Source organism: Mesocricetus auratus, unplaced genomic scaffold (assembly GCF_017639785.1).
Source record: "Mesocricetus auratus isolate SY011 unplaced genomic scaffold, BCM_Maur_2.0 Super-Scaffold_100676, whole genome shotgun sequence".
NCBI lineage: Eukaryota > Metazoa > Chordata > Mammalia > Rodentia > Cricetidae > Mesocricetus > Mesocricetus auratus.
In genome coordinates, this window is record NW_024429266.1 from 148,185,813 (window position 1) to 148,192,054 (window position 6,242).

Consider the following 6,242-nt stretch of genomic DNA (forward strand, 5'->3'; position numbering starts at 1 on the left):
CAGGCCTAGCAGGAGACCTAGGACAGATGGCTGCACGTAGCTCCCACCCCAAGGGTAGGGAGAAATGGCCGGCTCCCCTAGACTATGCTCGCACGGAGTAACCGGGTGCCTACAGAGTAAGGCTGAACCCAAGGCCGCCCCTTCCATCCCAGAGGAAAACACTCCTGAGCAGGCCTCTCCCCAGCCCACAAACAGCAGCCCGTGCCCCACAGGTACCCACCGGAAAGCTCACTCTGTAAACACAGGTCCTTGAGCAATCATGATTTTTGAAATGAGAGCTCATTCGAGACCTGAAGTGAAATGTCAACATCTCCAATTTAAAAAGCAGGAATAAAGCTACAGGGTAATAAGTCTGAAAAAATGAAATGAGCAGGGGATTTTTAAATAAAACCTATTAGTGCAGTCAGTATGCAGTGTTAGTTTTCTTTGTACATACATACAGGTCAGGTAACCTAACTACACTGTTTCCACCCCTAAGGACAACCCGAGGGGTTGTCATGCTTGCCTACATTTCGAACTTGAAGAAAGAGGCGCAGAGACAAATAACTTTCCTGTTCTTCCTTAGCTTGGACAAAGACCTGAACCCCTGCTGTTATCGCTCACAACTGGCCTGGCAACCCTCTGATTTGCAGCTGCACAAAAATAAACAAAACAAAACCTATGGCAGATACACAGAATTTCAGATAGTCGCAGAACACAATTCAAACTGGGTAACACACAATGTTGCCTGGCATGTGCAAGGATCCAATCAAGGACTATATGCTGAAACACACACTAAAAGCAGTTTTTCTTGAAGGCACAGAACTTGAAAATGAGGATGTGGGAAAGAGCAATTTGGCACATTTTAAAACTGTATCTTGTTTGTTAAAAACGAAGGTAATGTAAACAACTATTAAAGTAACCAATTTAATATTCCTAAAATGCTCTGTTTTGGCCATTTTTATATCTTGGGTTTTGCACTTTTTGGGTTCCTCCCAAGTTTCAAGAATTATCTGACATCTTTAAGTCTTTCTCCTTTGCTCTCAATAACCTGTTTCAACTCAGTCCTATTTCAGGATCATAATTCTTCCCCTACAATTACTCCAAATGAAAAACCACATTTTCTTTCCTTCTTTCTTTCTTTCTTTCTTTCTTTCTTTCTTTCTTTCTTTCTTTCTTTCTTTCTTTCTTTCTTTCTTTCTTTCTTTCTTTCTTTCTTTTTCCCAAGACAGGGTTTCTCTGTATTGTTTTGGAGGCTGTCCTGGAACTCGGTCTGTGGACCAGGCTGGCCTCGAACTCCCAGAGATCGGACTGCCTCTGCCTCCCGAGTGCTGGGATTAAAGGCGTGCACCACCAATGCCCGGCCACACATTTCTTTTTAAAAGGGTGGTCAGAGTTTGAAACCCAAGCCAGAAAGAGCAAATAAAGCAAGTAATTTAAGTAAGAAGTCTAAATTCAACTTCAAACAAAAATACCCAATTACATAAACACTATAGAGTAAGACTAAGGAATACAGCAATTTCCTTTCCTGGTGATGAAGAAAAGGATTAATGACACGAAGTAGGACTTGACATCCAGAAGAAGAGGCCACCTGGTGCCATCTGCTGGCAGCAAAGCAGTAAGTGGAAAACAAAGGGTGCTCCAGCTTTCAGAACTTCCCCTACAACCTCAATCCCACAGGGGCCTCCGTGGCTACGTAAGCAGGAACTGACAGGGAGACAGGGCCTTGCCTCCCAAACATGAGAGTTCTAAGATGCTTGAGCCCCAGCTTTATGGCAAGAATTTAAAAAAAAAAGCTACATGTGACAACATAAGGAAGACACTTTACAACATGCAAAATAAATAAGAACTGAGTAATTAAGATGGAGAAATATAAAAACATATGGCATGGTTATCAGGCCACCTCTGTCTAGTGTCTTAGTCCCTACAGTCTAGGGGCTTTTCCTCCCATGGTCCCAGCTGGGCACAAGGTTGCTGCCAGTGCTGAGCTCATCTCACATGGTCACATCTGACCAAGAAGGGCTGCTTTGGTCAGCACCTCAGAACTTGATGGCCACAGCCCTCAACTGTCTGAAAGGCCTAAGGCTGTGGGAATTAAAACCTTCCTCACAACCAAGTTTACAAAACCACTATGAGATGAACTTTGTTTTCTAAGCTTTTGAGGAACTGATTTCAATTTTTGAAGTAGCAAATATCCAAATAGGACATAACTGCAATGCCATGGCTTCTCTCATCATGACATTAGAATCTCCAAAACTTCTAAAACAGAAACACACACACACACACACACACACACACACACACACGTATATACAGCCATATATAATTCACATTGCACAGCACACAGAGGAGGGTGGGGGGATTCTCTAAAGGTAGGTGAAATTTACAAAGACACAGAAAGCTCTACAGGGCTCCATGTTAATTAAATTGTAAAATTATTTCTATATGTTATTTGTTTAAAAAAAAAAAAGAAAAAGCAAGCAGGTTGTGATATAGCAAATATGTAATTCCAGCACTCAGGATTGGGGCAGGCATCAGTGACTTCTATGTAAAAGGAATACAGGGCTGAAGAGCAGGCTCATTGGTTAAAAGCTCCTGCAGCTCTTGCACAGGATCTGGGCTTGGTTCCCAGCACCAACATCTGGTGGCTCACAACCACCTGTAACTCCATTCCAGTCCATTTGATGATCTTTTCTGGTCTCTGCGTGCATGTGGTGTACATACAGACAAGGAGGCATATATACATAAATACAATTTAAAAATCAGTAACTTTAGCTGGGCATTGGTGGTGCTCACCTTTAATCCCAGCACTCAGGTGGCAGAGGCAGGTGGATCTCTGTGAGTTCGAAGCCAGCCTGGTCTATAAATCAAGTTCCAGAACAGCCTCCAAAGCTACACAGAGAAACCCTGTCTCAAAAAAAGAAAAAGAAAAAAATCGGTAACTTTAAAAAAGGGAATCAATCCTATTTAAGTTAATGTCTTAGACACTTTCGAAAAACAAATATTATATGGTTTAAACAAAAATCAGAAGTTGCTTAATGAGAAAGCTGACAGCACTACATTCCAATTCAAAAGGTGCCAGGCACTCCACAGGACTGGAGCCAAGTCAGCAAACAAGGCAAGGTCCATTTCTCAGAGTGGAAGGGCCAGCTGGTAAAAGCAGAGGACATTAGCTTGTACTAAGTGCCTGAAGATAAGTAGAGGCGGGCTTGGAGAGCAGGGATGGCACCCTCCTACTCTGTAAGGGAATGAATGGATATGCTTAAACAAGTCATTATATAGCTCAGTAATTTTACTTCTACATAGATAGACTAGGGAATTGAGAATAAAAATGTGTTCATTGTAGCTGGGTACAGTGGTGCTCGCTTTTAATTCCAACACTGGGGAGGCAGAGGCAGGCAGATCTCTGTGAGTTCCAGTTCTAGGACTGCCAGGCCTACATAGAGAAAGACCCTGTCTCAAAAAATAAATAAAATATCAATGTGTTCATACAAAAGTGTACTAATGTCCATGGAATATTATTTACAAAAGCAAAAGCAACCTAAATGCCCACCTTCTGTTGTTGAATTATAAGCAAAAACATGGTATAACCTCAGAATGAAGTATTAGCCAGCTATAAAAAGGAAGGTGACACTAATACACGCCACGATGTGGATGATGCCAAGTAAAAGCAGCCAGACAAAACCGTATGTGACTCCATTTACACGAAACACCCACAGCAGGCATAGCACATGCTGGTGAGTTGTGGGAGCATTAAGAGTTGACAGAGTGCCGGGTGGTGGTGGCGCATGCCTTTAATCCCAGCACTCGGGAGGCAGAGGCAGGCAGATCTCTGTGAGTTCGAGGCCAGGCTGGACTGACAGCCTCCAAAACAATACAGAGAAACCCTGTCTCGTAAAAACCAAAAAAAAAAAAAAAAAAAAAAAAAAAAGAGTTGACAGAGTACAAAGGGAATTCAAGGTTTCTTTGAGGGACGATGAAAGACTGTATGTGAAGTTGGATGCCTGCCTAACTTAACACACTCAAACTACTGTCAACTTTAAAAGAGTATGCTTTATGCTCTATGCATCTTATTCCAGTAGAGAAGGGACATGAACACATCTAGGAGAGCGAACATTCCAGAGGAAGAGAAAGAGTGGGAAGACGAGGCAGGCACATGGCTGGCTTCAGAGAAGAGTTATCAATAAGCAGAGCAGATGTGGCCAAGTGCAGTGCGCTCTGGTGTGGGTACAGGTCACACAGGAGCCGGAGACTGCGGTAACATGGACTTTACTTCATGATCACCCAAACCAGGAGCCTGCGGGATGTTTGCTGTGGGGTGGACAGTAAAGAGGCTGCAAGAGCACAGAGAAGGAACCTGTCTGGAGCTACTGCAGTAGTCCAAGTAGTCCAGGCAAGAGTGTGAGCCTGGACTGGTGTTGGTGGTAAGCAGTGGCCAAATGCATTCCAAAAGGATTTTCCAGTCAATCAGATGCATCACACAGGATGACCCCAGAACACGTCAGAATGAATGAAATGGCTATCAACTAAAATGGGGGAGTCTCAGGGAAGAGTGCAGCAGGGAAGCAAGGCCGCAGGTCACCTTCACATTTGAGGTTCCTGATGCTGTAGGCACAAGCACGGTTTCAGCTTAGTTGAGGTCCAATCTGGCAGACACGCCCAAGGCCATATGGCAGACATTTAAAGTCACATGGAGTGCAGGTAGAGGGTCAAAGGACAAAGCCCTGGGCATGCCAACACACAGATATTTGGAAACAGAAGATCTCACACAAAGTGTGCCACTGGAAGACAGCAGGAAAAGGTCCTGACCATATTTCCCCCCATCTCCTTCCAGATTTAAAAATCTAACAAAATGGATATGGAGATCATTATGCGTAGTAAAATTAGATAGACTAAAACAAATACCGCATATTTTCTCTTATACGTGAAATCTAGATTTAAATTTAAGTACATGTTTACATACATGTGACTGGGGTCATGAATGTAATAAAATGGACCACAGAAAGGGAGGAAGAGCTCTTGAGAAGGTGGAAGGGAGAAGAGAAGGCATTGGAATATGCATCACATGAAAGCAGAGGGAAGACTAGTTGGGGAACAAAAGAAACCAACAAGAAGAAGCAGACATGGGGAGAGTGAATTAAAATAAGCAGAATGATATATACCATGAAAATGTCCAACAAGATTCATTACTCTATATGCCAATCAAAAAATTAATAAGGGCACTAAAGACACAGCTAAAGAAATACAAAATCATGAGGCACAAGCATAATTGCAGAACTGTTTAAATTGCAAAAGATTAGAAATAATCTTAATATTAACATTAATAGGGGCTGAAATAACCACAGCTCATTACAATAAAATAGAGGACTTTACATTCTCTGTCCAATGAGGTCTTTGCTAAAAGCAGAGACAAGCCTTGAAGCAGACACATATAAAAACACCTTTATGCACTTATGGGTTGTCTCTAAGTGGACATGCAACCTGCTACTAGATATTCTTCTCAAGGTATCAAAAAAGGTCGATCAATTACAGTACAACTAAAAAGCCACAGGATGCCATTATCTCTAAACAATACGAGCGTAAAAATATTCATAGTAAATGAGGTAAGGGTTAGAGGAGGGATGCATGCATTTTTTGTTTGTTTGTTTGTTTGTTTGATGAGACAGGATTTCTCTGTGTCACTTTGGAGACTGTCCTGGGAACTAGCTCTTGGAGAACAGGTCTGGAACTCAGAGATCCACCTGCCTCTGCCTCCTGAGTGCTGGGATTAAAGGTGTGTGCCCCCATCACCTGACCTCTGAATGTACATTTTACATATTATTTCATGGGTGGAGTAAAGAAATACATTTCTATAGGAGCATGAAATGATGAACAACAAAATGTTTCTGGAGTAGATTGCAGAGGAGTTTTGGCTTTTCTTTTGCTGTCTGGTTCTCCTAAGTATTTTTATAGCAAACGTGTATTGCTTTTGTTACTGAGGGAACACAGTAAACGATATTTTGGGGAGAAATAAGGAATATAAAAAAATCCAAAACTAACTTTATCCTTCTTCTGGTTTTTAAACTACCAAGAATCAAGATAGCTAAATCTAAACTGGCATGGTGATACATCTATAATCCCAGCAACAAGGAGATGGAGGCAGAGAGACCATCCCAATTTCAAGGCTAGCCTGGATTACAAAAACAAAAGAAATTGTGTGTGGAAAAAGGAAATGTCTAGGGAGACTCTTTAATCTAGTAATAAAGATATTTGTCAAATAAATG